We start from the raw sequence: 15,206 nt of genomic DNA, 5'->3' as shown, positions 1-15,206 counted from the left end.
AAGATTTAAGAAAACAACAACAATAAATACTTCACTTTATTCAGTAATATAGACATTTACATAATTTGATCAATCTACACTTAAAAATAAATCTGAGTTTACTTAACAAGTCTGCTCATAAGTACTCCCTAACCAGGGAGGCTCCCAGAAGCACTGCCTGATAAGTGCCTGGCATATGTTTCACCCTTTAATAATATTTGTTGAATGAATATGTAAATCAATGAGCTACCAATTACACAAGTAAAGACAGCTCAGTTTTCGGAAGCAATGAAAAAATTAACAGTAAACTAGAATTACAAGTGTTGTATATTTCATTTTTATTTTATTATTGACCATGATTTACTTCATCTAGAAACAGTATTGAAATCAAGCAGAGATTTTAGCACAGTTCATATTTTTCCTATATTGCTATTGAGAACATTTCTCGTCTCCTAGTAATCATTCCTATTTTAATAATACTTGCTTGGAAATACACTTAGACAGAAATTTTTATTTTGGATATTTTAAATCAACAGATACTCAGTCAAGACAGATGACCAAAATCGTTTTGTGAATATTTCTGTAAACCAGATGAGGCTCATTATTTAAAGTATTATATTACATGTGTGTAATTTAAACTATTTAATTATTTTCAAAATATGAATTCAACATTTTCCCCAAATTAAGATAAGATCTTCACACATCCTTATTTACAAAAGTATGTCATTTTTCAGTAACCATACTCCTAGAGTTTAGAAAAGACCTTTTCTTCTTTTTCCTAAATATCTGGTTTGTTAACTGGAGAAGAATATTTTCCTGTTTGTTTTAGTGATAGATGAAATAAATACAAATATTTACCAATAAAGGGTATTGTATTCATGGGATAGTTGGAGTCAACCATGACATTACATATAAATGTTATAAATTTCAATGATCAAAACTACATTTAATTTAATTAAATAAAACCTGGAGAAATAGTTGTTATTTTCAGAAAAGAGCCCTTAGACTGTATTACTTAAGGAATTTAATGCCTGAACATTTGTCCAAAGATTTATTTTTAGAAAGTTTAATGATGGGATATCTGGGTGGCTCAGTGGTTGTGCATCTGCCTTCAGCTCAGGGTGTGATCCCAAGGTTCCCAGATTGAGTCCTGGGATCAAGTGCCAAGATCAAGTCTTTCATGGGTCTCCCCGCAGGGAGCCTGCTTCTCCCCCGGTCTATGTCTCTGCCTCTCTCTGTGTGTCTCTCATGAATAAATAAATAAAATCATTTTTTAAAAGTTTAATGACATTGAATAATATTTGTGAATGCATAAAACGAAAAATTTGAAAAACAAAATGCCAGTTCTAGACCAAGTTTTCTTTCCATCAATAAGCCTGTATTTACAAATTGTACTAATTCACCTCTGATCAACAGTTTATCCTTCTTTTTAAAAACCCATATGGAAATAGAGAGCAAATGAAAAATAAAGCCAAATGAGATGTGTCATGTTGATAGGCAACTGCTTGGGCTCCTTCCCTGACCTTGCGCTCACCTCTCCCTTCACTTCTCCTGGAACAATCGTTCAAACTTGTGGTGTCAACTGTCACTTCTATGCCAAAGGTTCACAAAGACATCCTTTGCAATCCTCTTATCTTGCTGCTATTCTTGTTTCCATCTTTCTACTGAATGGGACATTGTCACCCCAACACACTTTGTTCCAGTCCAAGGTCAACCATACTCAGAAGAAAAAGCCACATTTGTACTCCCACTCCTTTGGTGGCTGACAGACAGCAGCATTACATTCAGGTGGGATGGCCTGAGACACCATGCTAGCCTCTGTTAAAGAGAGTACCTCACTGCTCTTCTAACCTTTGATTGCATGAAACTACAGAATTTTTTTATCCCTTTTTATCTTTTCTTCATTTCCAAGCCTTATCAAGTGTTTTCTTAATGTCAAGCTCTTCCTCTTTATTCCCACCACCACAATTCAACATGCTTCCCTGCTGTATCACACATTACTTATTACCCCAGTTTCTCTCCAATTCAGTCCCCTCTGGGAAATATTGTCAGCCTTGTGCCAAGACAGTCTGTTCATCAGGTTATTTTTCTACCATATCCAGACTAAACAGTAAATATAATAGACAGAGACAGATCTATAAAAATGTAACTGTATGTTCTAATAATTGTGGTCTGAAGCCAGTACCACCTGAGAGTAGGAAAAAAAAATTGATCTAGACATTTTAAGATAAAAGTATTCAAATTCCACAATTTTTCAATTAAATCAGGACTAAAACTCCATAATATTAAAGATGAAACCTCTCTGCTTATGCTCACTCTTCTCCCTTGGTGATGTGTGCATGGAGAGAAGAACTTTGAAGTGTCTTAGGGTACATGGGGTGGTTTGTGTGTTTTCTAGCACAGTCTGTGCACACTGATTTCCATGGAAACAGTGCTTCTTGTCGGAACCCTGGGCCAATCCATTTTCACAAGGACAATGACAAAAGGTCTCTACAGAAAGGGCAGAGGGGATAGCAGGCTGGTAGGAAAACGGGCCTAGGAGATTTAGCTTATGGTGGTTTTCTTTTCTCATAGTATATATATCTGGCATTGGGTTCAAGGTAATCCTGGCCTCATAAAATGAATTTAGAATTCCCTCTTCAATTTTTTGAAAGAGTTTGAGAAGGTTTGCTGTTAATTCTTCTTTAAATGTTTAATAAGATTTGCCAGTGAAGTCATCTGGTCCTGGGGTTTTCTGTGTTAAAAAGTTTGAGGGATGCCTGGGTGGCTCAGCGGTTGAGTGTCTGTCTTCACCTCAGGTCGTAATCCCATGGTCCTGGGATGGAGTCTCACCTTGACCTCCCCATGAAGAGCCTGCTTCTCCCTCTGCTTATGTCTCTCCCTCTGTGTGTGTGTGTGTGTGTGTGTTTCTCATGAATAAATAAATAAAATCTTTTTTAAAAAAGTTTTTAATTACTGATTCAATTTCCTTACTCATTGTTGATCTGTTTAGATTTATTTCTCCCTGACTCAATCTTGACTTCTAATTTCATATCATTATGGACAGTTACTCTCTTTTTAAAACAAATCCTAGTGCTTTTATTTTCTTCTTTTTTTTACATATTTTTTCATTTAAATTCAATTAATTAAGATATAATATATTATTAGTTTCAGTGGTAGGGGTCAGTGATCATCAGTTTTATATAATACCCAGTACTTACTACATCATGTACCTTCTTTAATGTTCATCACCCAGTTACCCCCCTACCCCTTCCTCTCTAAGAACCCTCAGTCTGTTTCCTGTAATTAAGAGTCTCCTCTACTTCCTTTACTTTTATAATTCAACCTAAGGGATTAGGGGACTTGGGAAGCAGGGAGTTTGTATAGGACAGTTGTTCTATCTTTTAACCTCCAGTGATTTTCTTTTTCTAGCTAGGATGGGGATAAGTTAAGGGCTCCTGGATGGCACAATTGGTTGAGTGTCCAACTCTTGATTTTAGTTCAAGTCATGATCTCAGGCTCCAAGCTGAGCATGGAGCCTGCTTGGGATTCTTTCTTCCTACTGCTCACTCCCCCCAACTTGTGCACTCTCTCTCTAAAATAAATAAATATATTAAAAAAAAAAAAAAACAGAAGAATGAGGATAAATCAGCTAACAACATCTTGTGAAAACAGCAATGAAAATTGAATGACCTGATTGGTTTCAGTTATATACTCCTAACATTCATTGTTAAATACTTTACTTGTACATCTATTTCTATTCTCTATGGTGACAGCTTAATTGTAGAACTTTAGATCCACAGCTGACATTTTAGGTTTCAGCTTTTTAATTCATTGTGTGAATATAGTGGGAAAGCATTTTATATTTTCTTTGTATAATTTTGACAATTTGATTATTTGCAAGCGAGAATTATTTAACAAGGATATATATGAAAAAAAAAACATGTTTTAGTCAGATTCAATTTCCCTATAGAAATCAGAGATTCAAACTTAAATGAATTTATATGAAAATCTTGGGTAAGGTACATTGCACTCTCCCTCTCTTCATAACATTATTTCTCCTTTTGTTAGTGATTCAAAATCAATATTATGAACAACCATTGTTCTATTTATATATACTTGACTCTTCTACTTGGCTGTTTCTAATCATCACTAGATTTGAAAATCAAATTAATAAAGCTTACTTATAAGTGTGTAAAGTAAAAATAAACAATTTCTGACAGGATTCAAGGGAATCTTCACTGCATATAATGCATGAACAGTAAGTTCATTGATTTTATGATATCCATTCAATACCCTCCTTATTTCTTCTCACCAATTCTTGTTAAGTAAGGATTCTGATACGAAAAAAAATATTAAATGGTAATATAATGAAGTGAATCTCTTTGAAAGATAGTGCCCAATTCTTTAAAAAAAGTTTTTCCCTGATTTTCAAAACTATTTTACTTATAGACTGACATTAGATAAGAACTATAAATCTGTGAATCACTGTAAATTTGACATTGTATTAAATTGGCCTCACCAGAATGAGACCATTTATGTAGTTAGAAAATAACCTACTAAATGTATTTTGAAGAACTTTCCATCATTTGGCAATTAAATGTCTCACTTAATCCAAAACCCATTTAACTAATAAATATAGGTTGTCTTTTCCTTTCTCAGAGAAGACAAAGCCTGTATTATTCCTGCATGTTGTTCTGGCATGTCTTTGGTTGGATTTAACTCACAAACAGAAAAGGCCATCATTCACTACTAAAAAAAAAAAAAAAAAAGAAAGAAAAGAAAACTTGTTTAAACAGAGCACTGTTAATCATATTTGGTTGAAACAGGAGACTACCTGGATGACTCTTATCCTTATTTTTTATTTTGTTTTGCTTTTTTTGTTTGTTTTTGCTATGCTTTCATGCTTATACAATCAATAATGTATAAATAAATAAATAGAAGTGGGAAATAATTTATAATGTTAAAATATATAATATTTTAAGCAATCCATTATTATTCATTATGGGATGTACTGCAAGGGTATTTTAATTCTCATAAGCTTATGAAATGAACAGTACAGTGTTTTGTAATGTTCAGCAAGTGAGTTAAGTGAGTCTTGGAGGTAGTTTTGTTTCATAATCAAACTGTAGATTTTCATTGAGGTATTTGAATTTATTTTTATTTATTTATTTATTTTTTAAGATTTTTATTTATGTATTCATGAGAGACATAGAGAGAAAGAGAGGCAGAGACACGAACAGAAGGAGAAGCAGGCTCCATGCAGGGAGCCCGATATGGGACTCAATCCTGGGTCTCCAGGATCACACCCTGGGCCAGAGGCGGCACTAAACTGCTGAGCCACCCGGGCTGCCCAAGGTATTTTAATTTAGAATATCTTTGTTATCATTATGCTTTAATACATCTCCATGTTTTACTTTTCTCTTTGAACAGATGCAGATACTGTAATATTTGTTTGTCTTGTTCCAGGAAATTCTTAGAAAGAGGACCATAAATTCCTCACATGTGGGGACTGGCCAAACAAACCAATAGGTAGACTCTATTGTAAACAAAACAAAGAAACTGATAAGTCATAGCAGAGTTACCACTGACTTGTCTAGTTATTTGATGTATAAGATATATTTATTTCTATAACTGCAACATGATCTGCCTTGCGGTATTGCAGTTGAACAGATCACATGGGTTTAAATTCCACAGGCCCATTTTTATGTGGATTTTGTTTTGATAAATACAGTACAGTGCTGTAAACATATTTTCTTTTCCTTATAATTTTATTAATAATAATTTCTTTTCTCTAGCTTACTTTATTGTGAGAACACAGCATATGATACATATAACATCTGAACTGTGTGTTAATGACCTTTATAGTATTGGTTAGGCTTTTAGTCAACAATTGGCTGTTATAGTCAAGTTTTGGGGACTTAAAAGCCATATGCAGATTTTTCTTTTTTTTTTTTTTAAATATTGTATGTATTTATTCATGAGAGACACAGAGAGAAAGGCAGAGACATAGGCAGATGGAGAACCAAGCTCCATGCAGGGAGTCCAATGTAGGACTCCATCCCAGAACTTTGGGATCATGACCTGAGCCAAAGACAGATGCTCAACTGCTGAGCACCCAGGCATCCCATTATGCTGATTTTTCAACTGCATTGGTGCCCCTAACCTTCTCATTGTTTAAGCTTCAAATGTATTGTGGTCAACAATAAAAAATAAAATAAATCATCACAATAAAGCAATAATCAAAGACCATAGAAGAAGTCAATTTATGGAACTTTTTTCAATAGCATACAAAGTGTTACTCGGAATTAATGCAAGAAAGAAACACCTGGCCATATACTAGTAAAGTATTAGTAATTACTTGATATAACATATATTATTTTTAATTTTTTTGATATCAATAAAATACCATATGATTTCACTGTGTTGTGCCTCACTCCTAGTAATATATTAGAATTAAATACATATGTACACACATATATATATACACATATATACATAATTTATATGACATAATAAATCAGGGGGAAAATAAGGAATTTTTCACTTAACCTACAAAAATATATTGAATGTATAAAGGATGCCAAGAAATGTTCTAGGACCAACACAATTCTTGTCCTCAGATTAAGTTTTTTAATCAGAAGAAACATGATGCAAGGGAAAAAATAATAATTTCAAACTAATTTTTTATGAGCTAATTTAGGAGTTGTGTGCAGAGTGGGTTAGGAAAGAAAGTGGGGGAAATAAAAACATTTTAAAGGTTTGCTTTTTGGTGTAATTGATAAATGTACTAATTTTTAAGGCAGGTATAAGAATTATTTAATTTAAAGTGATAATAGAGACCTATTATGTATGCCTTTTAAAAATAGAAAGATAACCAGAGAGGATATTAGAAAAATATCATAGACTTTGCAATTTAAAATCAGGGGGAAAAAGGAATAAACATTCTTAGCTTTTTCTGAAACCTAAGATGGGCAGCACACATAAAGTTAGAAACTGCCTGGTTGTGGTCATGTGACTAATAGACTGTGAATAGAAGTAATGTGCAAAATTTCTGCCATAATTTAAAGAAAAAATGCCTGCCTTGATTTTCCTATTCCTATAAGCTGAATAGAAACATGTTCAACCTACCAGCTTTGGCTATAAAGTGAATAAAATCAGCTTTGGCAAAACAAAATGGAAGGAACCTGAGTCCTGGGGAGTTATGTGGAGCAGAGTTACCTTGGAAACGTGAATTGCTCATTTTGGGGCCACTATGTATGCATGAAATAAATGTATATTTTAATTAAACTGCTGTATTTTTGGATCTCTGTTACGAATAGCTTACATTTTGCCATAACATTAGATAAATTAGTACGGGAAGTGGGATGCAGCCATCACAAAACCAGAAAAGATGTGATGTTGGCTTGAAGATCAAGTAATATACAGTGAAGATGAAGATATAGTAGACCAAAAGAAGGTTACCCTTGTTCATGTGTTGGAAACATTTGGTAAAAATACTAGTTGTGATGATTTGCAAGACACAATTTTCCCACTGAGCTTGTGCCTTTAGCTGAGGTAGTTGGGAATTTTCAGACAGATAAAGTGAGAAGAATGGTTAGAAGTCTTAAGAGAGATATGCTCAACACTAATATATATATGTATGCATATATATTTGGGTGTAGTTATTGAAATAGTCAACAGACTGTAAGCAAATAAACCTGTAGATTAATGTTTTTAAGGGATCATGTTACCAAATTAGCCATCAGCATAGTCTACAATAGCAAAATTGTGTGACCTAAAGCAGTCCTCAAGGAATGCATACTAATATAAACTTAAGAGTTGTCATGGAGTATAAAAAACAAGAAAGAGTTCCTGGAAGGCAACAAGGATCATGGACAATGGAGTTCCTCTCAAAGAACTGAACCAGAGACAGCCAAATGGACCAACCAAGCACCTACTCTACTACTAGCACAAACTGATAAGAACTCCTGCCTAGCAGAATGAAATTGCTCTAGATCATTCTCTTCAATATGTTTCTCATGCTTTCCTTTCCTAAATTGGAGTTTCTATTGCAGTTACAATGGTCCTACTTAAAAGGATCTGGGACCAATTTCAGTGCATGGGCATGGGGATTTTCTCCACACCACCAAGCAATGTTCAGGACACTAGCTGGATGTCCTACAATTCAACCCAATTCTGAGACTACATCCTCATGGAATCCTCTGATACCATCAGATTCCACAGGTTAAGGTCTTAGTCCTATAGGAATGCTTCCTCTCCCTTCAGATGCCAGTCTCATGCCAAGCATGCTTCTGACCAAGCAGCTGGAGATCAGATTTTCCAATGATCCAATTCCTTGGGTTTGATTAATTTGCTAGGGTGGCTCCCAGGACTCAGAGAAATATTTTACTTATTAAATCGTCCATTTATTATAAAAGGATGTAAGTCAGGAAGAGCCAGATGGAAGAAATGCATAGGGCAAGCAATGTGGAAAGAGACACTGAGCTACCATATTCTATTCAAGCATGCCACTCTCCCCAAATCTCCATGTGTTCACTAACCCAGAAGCTTTCTGGATCTTGTCCTTTTGAGTTTTTACGGAGGCTTCCTTAGGCAATCTTCCAGAGGCAGATTGATTAAATCATTAACCACTGACAATGAATTTAACCTCCAGCCCCTCCTTGCTCCTCAAAGTTCAGGGGTGGAACTGAATTGGAATTGGTGGAATTGTCAGGTTCCCCTGACAATAAGCCAGGTCCTTAGATGCTTTCCAAAACTAACCTTATTAACATAAACCCAGTTGTGGAAGGGGCTGTTGTTTGTTTTACTTGAATTTTATTAGTTAACATACAGTGCAATATTTGTTTCTGGAGTAGAATTCAGTGATTCATCACTTACATACAACACTCAGTGCTCATCACAAGTGCCCACCTTAATACCCCTCACCCACTTAGCCCATCCCCCACCCACCTTCCTCAGGAAAGGGGCTGGTTATGATTAACAACATATTCATCTCACCTTTATGGCTCTGAAATGATTCCAGGAACTGAGTACAAGAGATTTAATGCTATGACAAAGGATGTTCCCATTGCTCTTATTGCTCAGGAAATTCCAAGGGCTTTGGGAGCTATGAGCCAGGAACCATGGGCAAATACCAAATACATAAACTATTGTCGTTGTATGATATAAATCACAATATTACATAGCTCCCACTGTTATTTATTTAGAAAAGGTAATGTGGGAAGGAGATAGCATATTGATTTGATGAAGAAGACTATGCTTCAACCAGAGATCCTGAACTTTGAGCTGGATGAAAAGATTAAATTGAATTTTGGGTTATCTCCCTTGGAAAGGGGACCAGTATTTGTGGAAAGAAATTTGTATCTAAATAAGTGGCTAGAGATATGTATTATGTCAGTGGCTATTAATTGTCCACCAAATTCCACTCTCCCTTCCTATAGTAATGCACTAAAAATTGAGCATATGGTTTCTTTGGCCAAGATTCCGCTTTTCAGAGTCTTCACAGATAATAATGTGATGCGACTGTATTCTTTCCAATGCCATGTGAGTAAAATTAGTAAGGACAATTTCTCACTGCCTAAAGATAAGTGATTACACTGATTTCCTGTCTTTTTTCTCCACTCCCATGAGCTGGAAAACAGATGTGCTCATGACCCAGTTTCAACTGTGTAGGAGAAAACATTGCACTAGAGGGTCGAAGAAGAAATTTGGCTATCTCAAAGACCACAAAGAGCAGAGATACCCACATGAGTCTGGACCTCTCTTCCCAGTACTATTAGGTAATACAGAGAGAAACTTCCATCTCTAAGCTACTGTATTTTTCAGGTCTCTTTGTGATGGCAGCTTAACCTTTACTCTAACTAATATAAGTGGATATTCAAGGCAAAGTAGCAAAGGTAAATTAAAGGACAAGAAGGAAGCAGTAATAACAAAAAACATAATAAGTAATAACATCACATTTCTTGGACAGAATCAAAGATATTAATTATTTCACTAAATGTGAAAGTATTGGATTCAACTGGAAAAAAGCAGTAGCCAGATATTAATTAAACAAGAAAATCTAAAACAGTAACAAAAACCAACAAAATCTAATTATTTCTTGCTCAAAAATAGCATGTATTAAAAAGGGGACAAAGAAGGGCGGAAACATGAAGGATAGCCAACAATACAGGCAAATACAATTGAAGAGGACGAATGGCAGTATTAATACTAGACGAAGGAGAATTCAAGATTCAAGGTAGTAAATGTAATGGAAAAAGACAACTCATGAAAAAATACAGCAACATATATAGCATAATAAGCTAAAATTTATGGACATTAGGAGATTATGATAAAACCAGAATTAGGGAAGGGGTTTAGCATACTAAATAAAATTTCCATATTCTTCAAAATTGTCAGAATTAATAAACAAAAAATAAGGAAAAATAGAAGCTATGACTACAGATAGTCCTGACTTAACAATGGTTCAACTTATGATTTTTCAGCTATATAATGGTGTGAAAGCAATACACATTTAGTAGAAACTCTACTTCAATCTTTTGATTCTTCCCAAGGTAAGTAGTAGGATTGTGGGCAGTGACACCAAGCTACAGACCCTAGGCAGTCACATGATCAAGAGAATAAATAATCCATACACTCACAACTATTCTGTACCCAGACAGCCATTCTATTTTTCACTTAAAGGACAGTACTTACTAAATTATACAAGATAATGCAAAACTTTATCATAAAATAAGTCTTGTGTTAGATGATTTTGCCCAACTGTAGGCTAACCTTCAGTTCTGAGCACATTTAAGGTAGGCTAGACTAAGATATGTGTTGAGTAGGCTAGTGTATTAAATTCATTTTTGAATTAATGTTATTTTCAATTTATGATGGGTTTATTAAGATGTAACCCCATCATAAGTGGAAGACGGTCTGCAGTTGAACAACAAACATGTTTTAATAGTCAAATAGGTCAATAGTCCAACAGTCCAGTAACTTACAAACAGAGAATGTGCATTCAATTCTCATGTCCCTGGAACATTTAGAAAAACCAGTCACTTACTTGGCTATGAATAAAATCTTTTAAAAGTTCTCTCCCAAATTATATAATCACAATCCAATAACTGAAAATAATGTAACTGAGATTTAAAAACTCATAACACTTAATTACATCTCTTAAGACATTCTCTTTAAAAATCCCCCTGAATCAAAAACAAAATCAAAACAGAATTTACAAAGTTAGCAAAGAGGGATCCCTGGGTGGCGCAGCGGTTTGGCGCCTGCCTTTGGCCCAGGGCGCGATCCTGGAGACCCGGGATCGAATCCCACATCGGGCTCCCGGTGCATGGAGCCTGCTTCTCCCTTTGCCTGTGTCTCTGCCTCTCTCTCTCTCTCTCTCTCTGTGACTATCATAAACTAAAAAAAAAAAAAAAAAAAAAAAAAAAAAAACAAAGTTAGCAAAGATACAACAAAAAGGACAATAGTAAACCTAGTGAGATATTTGCAATGTATATAAGATATGAATTATTAATAGAATAAAGAAAGCTCATCCACAATTAATTTAAATTAAATGATATGAATAAACAAGTCATCAAAGAAGAAATACAAATTACCAATAAATATGTGGGCAATATCTCAACATTCATAGTAGTTAAGGAAACTAAAAATTAAAAATTTAAGTTAAAAAATTTTTTTAAAAGCAAGGAGAAAAAAATATTAAAGCAACAATCTTTCAGATGGGCAAAAATTTTAAAGAATAGTAATTTCGTGTCTTGGCAGCTTTTTAGAAAACTGGTAGATTTATGGAATGCTGCCTTCTCTTGGAAAGTATCTTGGCAATACCTATGAAAATTTCTGAAACGCATCATCATTTGACACAGGAGTCTAACTTCTCAAAGGTGTATTTGTTAGGAAAGAGTAAGTTACATTGCGTATACAAGCAATCTGAAATTTCAATAGCTTACGGCAATATTTGTGGAACATAACAACACAGGCTCACTGGGGAGACAGCTCATTGTAATCATTTAAGGAGTCAGGCTGAAAGAGGACTTATATCCACAGTAGCTCCTACAATCACGATAAAGGGGGAACAGGATGTGGCAAGTCCTGCGTCAGACCTTTAAAAAGCTCTAAGAAGTGACCCCATGACTTCCACTCACATTTCATCAGCCAAAGCATTCCACATGGCTATCCCTACCCATAAAAGATTCAGAATGGTCAATGCTACTATGTGCCTAGAAGAAGAGAACATTTATGATAATACTGTAGAAACCTATTCTATAGAAAGAAAAGGTGCCAATATATAAGGATGTAAGTACAATGAAGTATCACAATGTTGTTTTTAATCACAAAAAAAACAGTAACAATCTGAATATGCGTTGAAAAATAAATGATTTTATAAAGCCAGTGAAGACTCCATCCTCTAGGTGAGTTTCCCAATCTGAAAAGGAAGAAGGTCTCTTCAGCAGGTTTTCCACCAAAAATATCAGGGTAAAGGTTAGTGATGGGTCCTTGTTCCTCTCCTGGTCTCCCTCTGGCTGCTTACCTGTCTCCTACTGGGGAGGCTGCTCCTGCCTTAGTCCTAGAGCAACCACCAAACAGCAGGTGTCTCACTCGCTGTAGTGTTGGAGCACTAAAATGTGATGTTTGGGGTCCTCGCAGGGAGCTTTATTTATTAATCTAGTTTTTGGGTAGTCAGGGGAGGGGAGGTCTCCACTTCAGTGCAAAACCCCTCTTCTGAGAGCTATGACCCTAAAGAAGAGAGTGCTTGGACCTTGCTATACACATTTGCTTTGTCTAAATAAATGTTTATAATTTTATATTAGGGATCCCTGGGTGGCGCAGCAGTTTGGCGCCTGCCTTTGGCCCGGGGCACGATCCTGGAGACCCGGAATCGAATCCCACGTCGGGCTCCCGGTGCGTGGAGCCTGCTTCTCCCTCTGCCTGTGTCTCTGCCTCTCTCTCTCTGTATGACCATCGTAGATTAAAAAAAATAATAATAAATAATAATAATAATTTTATATTAAAGAGGAAATAAACGTTAGAGTTTCTGATTGCATATTTTTTACTTTTATATATAATCTTTTATATGTATGTTTTGATGGAAGTATGATAAATTTTATGGCAAACAGTTGATATTGTTAACTTTTTATTGTCATCAAAGTATATAAAAATCCTATTAATCTCCTTATTCTTCTATCCCTTAACTCTGGTATACAACAAAAAGAAATCTTATTTTCCTTCTTTTATCATTAAAAACTAATAAAAACATTTTGCTAGTATGAAAAAAGAAAAGATTATATATATATATTATGGAATGTAATCCAGCTATTTAACATACTGATTTAATATATTTATATTAAATGCTTGTTCAAGATGTATTATATGACAAAAAACATGATATAGTATGTGCACAGTATGATACCACATTGACAAAAAACTCTGTATAGCAGTATATATATTTTTTGGCTTTTTAAAAATATTTATTTATTTATTATTTTAGAGAGAGAGAGAGAGTCCCAATTTTAGGGCCAGAAAAATTAGACGGTTGAAAAAATTGTGGAGAAGTAGGTTTGGGATGTAGTCAGAAACCAAGTTTTGCTTTAGGTATGTTCGATTTTAACTATCTACTCAATATCTGAATAAGTATCTGTACATCTGCCTGCAAGATTGAATGAGATCACCAAGTACGTCAGTGTGTTGACAGAAGAAAGTTGAAAACTTGATACAGGGGCACACAAAATTCAGAGGCCAGGAGTAGGGAGAGAAAAACTAGTGAAGTAACAAAGAGGAAGTATTCTAGAAGTTAAGTAAAGAAAGAATTTTTGGAATGATAGGAGAGACTTATTAAGTGCTATTGTTTATCTGGGTGGCTGTATGCCTGTTGCTCTTTTATTATTTGTAAGAAGAAAAAAGAAAAAATATGACTCACATAGCTAGGTGCATGCCAGAAATACTTCTAGGGTATTGTTAGAAAATCAAAAAAAAAAAAAAAAAAAAAAAGAAAAGAAAATAAAAAAAATAGTATTCATTATAATTCCCCAAATGCCTTTTATGAAGGTTTGATCCTATTACATAAAGAACCTTGTATTCTGCTGTGTATCCTGAAGACTTTGGTTATATATATTTGCATCTTAGTGTTGTAGAAAGTTGAATTGATCACATGATAAAGGGAAATGAGGCAGGGCTTCCAGCTATACAGGATTGAAGGGATTTGACAAATCCTGTCTTCCCAAAACAACTAGAAAACTACAAAAGTGGGGGTGGGGGTGGGGGAGGTCATTTCAGGACTCTGGAAATATGCCAAAAACAAATCACAACTGACATATATTGAGGAAAAAAAAGTACTGAACTTTGGGAAAAACAGTGGGAGTCTATAATATTCTTGCCTGGGTATCCACTTGCCTGGTACCAGTTCAGATGATACGGTAGTTCTGCTATCAGGGCTGGCTAGCCAGGAAAACCAGCACTTTGACTGGGGGAGAGGGTGGAATTTATTTGAAGTGGAGACTGGAAAAATCTCACCCACTAGCAAACAGGAAAAGCCTACAGCTCTACTGGTCTAAGGTTGCAATTCCTGTAGGGACAAGTAGCACCAGAAGACAAAGAAGATATTTAACAATGAGACAGTAATTGAAGTAGTTGATAAACATTCAACTCGTCTCTAACTGTCCCGGGGCCTGTGTGCATGTGCGTTTGGGACCTGAGAAGGCCCCACAAAAAGTGAAAACAAGGCTGACCTAAAAACTGCCCAGACTTTGCTATGTGCCTCACACCAAACAGATTCACCAGCAGAGGGGGAGGGGAAGCATTATGGGCCGGAGGTGTTTGACCACATCTTTGTTTAATTATTGACTGACTATTAAGTTTTGCAAACGTAGGGTTCACTTCAAGGAAGTCTGGTTTTAAAAAATGTGTATAGGAGGAAGAATTTTTCCTCTACCTTTTTAGCTGGTCTATTAATTAAATTGATTTAAGACAAATCTGTCTTACAGGAGAAAAAAACAAATTTAATTGCACATATATGGGAGCCTTATTAGACTACGAGACCCACAGGCATTCAGGTAATTGAGGCTTATATGCCATCTTGAGCTAAGGAGAAGGGACCAGGGTCTGGAGCTTCAAAGGGAAGGAGCACAATTTACAGAAATATGGGAAGAGCAAAAGTTTGGTAAACAAATGTTTGCCATGCCATGCAGAGACAATGGGACACAGGAATTTTATCTCCATGCCCTACCGGAGCTTCCCCCCAGTTTACCACA

This window comes from Canis aureus, chromosome 6 (genome assembly GCF_053574225.1).
Source record: "Canis aureus isolate CA01 chromosome 6, VMU_Caureus_v.1.0, whole genome shotgun sequence".
In the NCBI taxonomy this organism is placed as follows: Eukaryota; Metazoa; Chordata; class Mammalia; order Carnivora; family Canidae; genus Canis; species Canis aureus.
This window is presented reverse-complemented; position numbering follows the sequence as displayed.